Source organism: Schistocerca nitens, chromosome 1, assembly GCF_023898315.1.
Source record: "Schistocerca nitens isolate TAMUIC-IGC-003100 chromosome 1, iqSchNite1.1, whole genome shotgun sequence".
NCBI classification, from domain to species: domain Eukaryota; kingdom Metazoa; phylum Arthropoda; class Insecta; order Orthoptera; family Acrididae; genus Schistocerca; species Schistocerca nitens.
The window spans coordinates 290,154,958-290,163,191 of NC_064614.1; positions in this window are offsets into that span (position 1 = coordinate 290,154,958).

The window sequence follows — 8,234 nt, forward strand, 5'->3', positions numbered from 1 at the left end:
ACATCAGCGGTATGCAAGCTAGCGTTATCCTGGTGAAAAACACCCCCTGGAATACTGTTCGTAGCCGGCCTCTGTGGCAGAGTGGTTCTAGGCGCTTCAGTCCGAAACCACACTGCTGCTATGGTCGCAGTTTCGAATCCTGCCTCGGGCATGGCTGTGTGTGATGTCCTTAGTTTAGTTAGGTTCTAAGTAGTTCTAAGTCTAGGGTACTGATGACCTCAGATGTTAAGTCCCCTAGTGCTTAGAGCCATTTGAACCAATGCTGTTCGTGAACGGCAGGTCGAACTACCAGACTGAAGAACAAATTTACATTTAGGTTGTGTGGAACAACCACAAGAGTGCTCCTGCTGTCATACTAAATCGCACCCCAGTCGATAGCTCCAGGTGTAGGCCCGGCGTGACTACCACGCAGGCAGGTTGGTTGCAGGCCCTCAAGTGTCAACTGGTAACTGGCCTTCTTCTCAACAACACACGGCCATCACAGACACCGAGGCGGAACCAGCTTCCATCAGAAAACAGAACCAAATTCAACCCTGCCCACCAATGATCTGTCGCCTGTCAGCACCGAGTTGGCAAATAGCGGTGGTTAGCGGTCAGCTGAAAGCACGTTGCAAGGCAAATGGCTCGGAGCTGTCCTTGAAGTAACCGATTTTTAACGGTTCGTGGTGTCACTATGGTACCAACTGCTGCTTAAGTTGCAGCTGCAGATGAGAGACGGTGCTCCGGAGCCAAACGCCGAACACGAAGTTCTTCTCTGTCGTCAGTTCCACTTGGCGGTAGGGAGCCCGGTCTTCTTGCTACATTCTCGTGCTGAACGCTGCCAGCAATCGTACACAATGCTAACATTCTGGCCAAGTATTTCTACAATATCGCAGAAGGAACACCCAGCTTCTCTTAGCACTGTTCCAAGAGCTTGTTCAAAGAAATCGAGACGCAGCCATAGGATTTGTCGACCTTGAAAAAGCGTTCGACAGTGTAAAATGGTGAAAGATGTTCGAAATTCTGAGAAAAATAGGGGCACGCTACAGGGAGAGACTGTAATACGCAATATATACAAGGATGAAGAGAGTGGACGACGAAGAACGAAGTGCTCGGATGAAAAAGTGTGTAAGACAAGGATGTAGTCTTTCGCCCCTACTGTTCAGTCAGTACATTGAAGAAGCGATGAAGGAAATAAAGAAAGGTTCATAAGCGGGATTAAAATTCAAGGAGAAAGGATATCAATCATACAATTCGCTGATGACACTGCTATCTTGAGTGATTGTGAAGAATTACGTGACCTGCTGAGTGGAATAAAAATCTAATATGTACAGAATATGGATGAAGAGTAAATCGAAGAAAGACGAAAGTAATCAGAAGTATCAGAAATGAGAACAGCGAAAAACTTAACATCCGGTTTGATGGTCAGGAAGTAGATGAAGTTAAGGAATTCTGCTACCTCTGTTACACAGAGAAAACTTAGTAAGAGATATGTCCTTTCTGCAAACTTACGCATTACTGGTGATCCACACCACTGTCCCCCCCTAAACTTTTAGCGACTTTTTACCTATTGTTACACGCGCTTCTGTTGCATTGCTTTAATTGATCGGATTCTGCTAGTACAAATCATGCCCATTTGTTTCCGGCAAAAACAGCAATATCATGCTCCCATTGCGCTACTACCTGGCCAACCGGTTAAAAAGTGAATCATTTCTTCAAGCCAGTTTATGGAAGTCAATTTATAAAGACTTCTCGCACGAAATTCTCTCATGTTCATACATTGTCGTCAGTGGTTCTAATATTCACCAGTAAAATGCACGTTGAATACTTTGCCCTAACAATTTACATAAACTAAATATTTTTTAACTACTTTACCTTTCTTGGTAACAGAGAATTGTGAAGGTGGTTCGATGAACCCTCTGTGAGGCACTTTAATGTGATTTGCAGGGTATCCATGTAGAGGTAGGTGTAGATGAGCAGAAAAGACTACGAACTGGGAATGCTAAGTTAATATTCGCATAACAGTATTTGTATTTTGCTTTTACGAAAGGTTGAATAATTATTTGTGCAGGTAGCTATATCTGCGACATCTGGGGAAGCCATTTAAGTGTATTGTTAGTATTGTATTTACGAATTTCCGCCAGCGTCCATCAGCTATAGCGTTATTGTAATTGACACAAATTTGGTTCTGTAACATCCACACGCATCTAACATATGCACTGATTCAAGAGATCACACATGGCGCAGATCTTCATTCAAGAGGTACTTCGCAACAGCAATTTCACTACCAGAACCAAAGTGATTCACTAACACGTTGCAGCCATCCTGGATTTTCTGAGATATCTCAGGTTCCGGTACCAGAAATATTATTTACAATAACCGTTCTGGTCCCCGCACCTCTATCCCCCCCACCACCACCACCACCACCAAAAGGGACCGTGGATCTTGCCGTGCCGGCCGGTTTGGCCGAGCGGTTCTAGGCGCTACAGTCTGGAACCGCGCGATCGCTGCGGTCGCAGGTTCGGATCCTGCCTCGGGCATGGATGTGTGTGATGTCCTTAGGTTGGTTAGGTTTAAGTAGTTCTAAGTTCTAGGGGACTGATGACCTAAGCAGTTAAGTCCCATAGTGCTCAGAACCATTTGATCTTGCTGTTGGTGGGGAGGCTTGCGTCCCTCAGCGACACAGGTAGCACTGTACAATAGGTGCAACCACAACGGAGAGATATCTGTTAAGAGGCCAGACAAACATGTGGTTCCTGAAGAGGTTCAGCAGCTTTTTCAGTAGTTGAAGGGAAACACTCGGGATGATTGGCTGCTCTGGCCTTGTAACATCAACCAAACATCTCTTGTTCTGCTGATACTGCGAACGCCTGAAGGCAAGGGGAAACTACAGCCGTAATTTTTCCCAAGGGCGTGCAGCTCTCCTGTATGGTTAAATTATGATCATGGCATCCTCTGGTGTAAAATATTCGAGAGGTAAAATAGTCCCCATTCGGAACTTCCGGCGGGAACTATTCAGGAGGATGTCGTTATCAGGAGAACTGAAACTTGCGTTCTACGACTCGGAGCGTGGAATGTCAGATCATTTAATCGGGCAGGTAGATCAGAAGATTCAAAATAGGAAATCAATAGGTTAATGTTAGATATAGTGGGAGTTAATGAAGTTAGGTGGTGGGAGGAACAGGACTTTCGGTCATGTGAATACAGGGTTAAAAATATAAAATCAACTAGGGGTAATGCAGAATCAGATTTAATCATTAAAAAAATGAACGCGGATAAGCTAATATGAACAGCATAGTGAATTCTTTATAGTAGAAAGACAGACACGAAACCCCTACCCTCCACAGTAGTGCAAGTTCATATGCCAACTATCTTCGTAGATAATGAAGAGATTGAAGAAATGTATGATGAGATGAAAGAAGTTATTCAGATAGTTAAGGGAGACGAAAATTTAATAGTCAAGTGGGAGTGGAATTCGATACTAGGAAAAGGAAAAGAAGGAAAATTATTAGTTGAATGTGGACTGTATGAAAGGAATGAAAGAGGAAGCCGTTTGGCAGAATTTTGCACAGAGCGTAATTTAATCATAACTAACACTTGGTTTAAGAATCATGGAAGAAGGCTGCATTCGTGGAAGAGATCTGAAGACACTGGAAAGATTCAAACTGATTATATAACGGTAAGACAGAGATTTCGGAACGAGATTTTAAATTGTAAGACATTTCCAGGGACAGACGTGGACTCTGACCATAATATATCGATTATGAAATGTGGATTAAAATTGGAGAAACTGTAAAAAGGTAGGAATTAAAGGAAATGGGACTTGAAAGAACTGAAAAAACAGAGGTAGCAGAGAAATTCAGAGGGAGCAATCGGAAACGACTGATAAGAACAGGGGAAACGAATACAGTAGAAGAATTACGGTTAGCTTTCACTGATGAAATAGTGAAGGCAGCAGTGGCTCAAGTAGGTAAAAATATGAGGGCAAGTAGACATTTTTGTGTAACAGATGAGATACTGAATTTAACTGACGAAAGGAGAAAATATAAAAATACAGCAAATGAAACAGGTGCCATAAAAATGAGATTGACAGTAAGTGCAAAATGGCTAAGCAGGAATGGTAAGAGGACAAATGTAAATATTTGGAAGCATATATCACTAGGGTAAAGATAGATGTCCTCTGCAGGAAAATTAAAGAGACCTTTAGAGAAAAGAGAACCATTTGTATGAATATCAAGAGCTCAGATGGAGAACCAGTCCTAAACAAAGAAGGGAAGTCAGAAAGGTGGAAGGAATATACTCTAGAAGGTCTATACAAGGGAGATGTACTAGAGGACAATATCATGGAGATGGAAGAGGACGTAGATGAAGATAAAATGGAAGATTTGGTATTGGATGAAGAATTTGACACAGCACTGAAAGACGTAAGTCGAAACACGGCCTCGGTAGTAGTAAACATTCCGTTAGAACTGCTGATAGCCTTTGGAGAGCCAGCCACGACAAAACTCTTCCATCTAGTAAGCAAGATGTGTGAGACGGGTACAATAGTCACAGACTTGAAGAGGAATATAATAATTTCAATTCCGAACGAAGCAGGTGCTAACAGGTGTGAAAATTACCAAACTGTCAGTTTAATATTTATCGGCTGCAAATCACTAACATGAATTTTTTACAGAAAAATGGAAAAACTTGTTGAAACAGAACTCGGGTAAAATCAGTTTGGATTCCGGAGAAATGAAGGAACATGCGTGGCAATACTAACCTTACGACTTCTCATAGACGATAGGCTAGGAAAGGCAAACCTATGTTTATAGCATTTGTAGAATTAGAGAAACCTTTTAACGATGCTTTTTCAAATTCTAGAGCTGGCAAGGGTAAAAAACAGGAAGCGAAAGGCTAGTACAATTTGTACAGTAACCAGATGGCAGTTATAAGAGTAGAGGCGCATGGAAGGAAAGCAGTGATTGAGGAGGGAGTGGGACAGGTCTGTAACCTATCATCGACGTTATTCAATCTGTATACTGAGCAAACATTAAAGGAAACAAAAGAACAATTTGGGGTTGGGATTGAAGTCAGGGAGAAAAAAAACAACCTTGAGGTTTCGCGATGACATTGTAATTCTGTCAGAGACAACAAAGCCGTTGGTAGGACCCATAATGAGACATCAAGAGTTCGTCAGAGTAGCGCAGAAGGGAAGCGTGGGGGCGGGGGTAAAAATGGTTGAGGGAGACCAAGAAATGAATAAGTAATCAGGTTCAGAAGAATGTAGACTGCAGCTGTTAAGTTACTCGGAGATGAAGAGGATAGAGCAGCATGGAGAGCTACATCAGACCAGTCTTCGACTGAAGACCTTAGCAACAACAACAACCATACCCGTCTCAGTACAATTTATATGTATCTAACGCATACATCATAGAACATACATATTTAACAGAGTAAATAACACACACCGTCACTGCTGCCACATAGCTACAATCAAATGCAATGCATGCAAAGAAGTGTTGACTGCATTCTCAGGCTGAAAAATAACAGCTCTCTCTTATCTATCTGCATACCTGCACTGACTGCACGTCCCTAATTCGAATCGTAACTTTAACCATATTCCTGACCAGCGTTTACGAGTATACGTTAAAATTATTTTTAGTGTGGCCACAATATATTAATCCCACCACGTACATGTTTATAATTATTGTTGAAAGGCGGAATAAATGTGTTCATAATTTAAATACAGAAATTCTGATAACAATTTTAAGTTGAACAAAAACAATCTACACACTAGCCCCTGTCCATAATTTACGTAAATATTTTGAAAAAAACGTTACAGATAACGCTGCATAACATAATTGTTCCATTTAAACCATATGACGCTAATTAACCAGCGGTATTATACGCAAAGCTGAATCTACATCTACATCTACATCCATACTCCGCAAGCCACCTGACGGTGTGTGGCGGAGGGTATCCTGAGTACCTCTATCGGTTCTCCCTTCTATTCCAGTCTCGTATTGTTCGTGGAAAGAAGGATTGTCGGTATGCTTCTGTGTGGGCTCTAATCTCTCTGATTTTATCCTCATGGTCTCTTCGCAAGATATACGTAGGAGGGAGCAATATACTGCTTGACTCTTCGGTGAAGGTATGTTCTCGAAACTTTAACAAAAGCCCGTACCGAGCTACTGAGCGTCTCTCCTGGAGAGTCTTCCACAAATTCAAATGGCTCTGAGCACTATGGGACTCAACTGCTCAGGTTAGGTTCTAGGGGTAGAACTTAGAACTAGTTAAACCTAACTAACCTAAGGACATCACAAACATCCATGCCCGAGGCAGGATTCGAACCTGCGACCGTAGCGGTCTTGCGGTTCCAGACTGCAGCGCCTCTAACCGCACGGCCACTTCGGCCGGCGAGTCTTCCACTGGAGTTTATCTGTCATCTCCGTAACGCTTTCGTGATTACTAAATGATCCTGTAACGAAGCGCGCTGCTCTCCGTTGGATCTTCTCTATCTCTTCTATCAACCCTATCTCGTACGGATCCCACACTGTTGAGCAGTATTCAAGCAGTGGGCGAACAAGCGTACTGTAACCTACTTCCTTTGTTTTCGGATTGCATTTCCTTAGGATTCTTCCAACGAATCTCAGTCTGGCATCTGCTTTACCGACGATGAACTTCATATGATCATTCCATTTTAAATCACTCCTAATGCGTACTCCCAGATAATTTATGGAATTAACTGCTTCCAGTTGCTGACCTGCTATTTTGTAGCTAAATGATAAGGGAACTTTATTTCTATGTATTCGCAACACGTTACACTTGTCTACATTGAGATTCAATTGCCATTCCCTGCACCATGCGTCAATTCGCTGCAGATCCTCCTGCATTTCAGTACAATTTTCCATTGTTACAACCTCTCGATTCACCACAGCATCATCTGCAAGAAGCCTCAGTGAACTTCCGATGTCATCCACAAGGTCATTTATGTATATTGCGAATAGCAACGGTCCTATGACACTCCCCAGCGGCACACCTGAAATCGCTCTTACTTCGGAAGACTTCTCTCCATTGAGAATGACATGCTGCGTTCTGTTATCTAGGAACTCTTCAATCCAATCACACAATTGGTCTGATAGTCCATATGCTCTTACTTTGTTCATTAAACGACTATAGGGAACTGTATCAAACGCCTTGCGGAAGTCAAGAAACACGGTATCTACCTGTGAAGCCGTGTCTACGGCTCTCTGAGTCTCGTGGACGAATAGCGCGAGCTGGGTATTTTTCGAAACCCATGCTGATTCCTACAGAGTAGATTTCTAGTCTCCAGAAAAGTCATTATGCTCGAACAGGATACGTGTTCCAAAATTCTACAACTGTTCGACGTTAGCGATATAGGTCTATAGTTCTGCACATCTGTTCACGTCCCTTCTTGAAAACGGGGATGACCTGTGCCCTTTCCCAATCCTTTGGAACGCTACGCTCTTCTAGAGACCTACGGTGCACCGCTGCAAGAAGGGGGACAAGTTCCTTCGCGTACTCTGTGTAAAATCGAACTGGTATCCCATCAGGTCCAGTGGCCTTTCCTCTTTTGAGCGATTTTAATTGTTTCTCTGTCCCTCTGTCGTCTATTTCGATATCGACCATTTTGTCATCTGTGCCACAATCTAGAGAAGGAACTACAATGCAGTCTTCCTCTGTGAAACAGCTTTGGAAAAAGACATTTAGTATTTCGGCCTTTAGTCTGTCATCCTCTGTTTCAGTACCATTTTGGTCACAGAGTGTCTGGGCATTTTGTTTTGAGCCACCTACCGCTTTAACATAATACCAAAATTTCTTAGGATTTTCTGCCAAGTCAGTACATAGAACTTTACTTTCGAATTCATTGAATGCCTCTCGCATAGCCCTCATCACACTACATTTCGCTTCGCGTAATTTTTGTTTGTCTGCAAGGCTTTGGCTATGTTTATGTTTGCTGTGAAGTTCCCTTTGCTTCCGCAGCAGTTTCCTAACTCGGTTGTTGTACCACGGTGACTCTTTTCCATCTCTTACGATCTTGCTTGGCACATACTCATCTAACGCATATTGTACGATGGTTTTGAACTTTGTCCACTAATCCTCAACACTATCTGTACTTGAGACAAAACTTTTGTGTTGAGCCGTAAGGTACTCTGTAATCTGGCTTTTGTCACTTTTGCTAAACAGAAAAATCTTCCTACTTTTTTCATTTTTCTATATACGGCTGAAATCATCGATGCAGTAACCGCTTT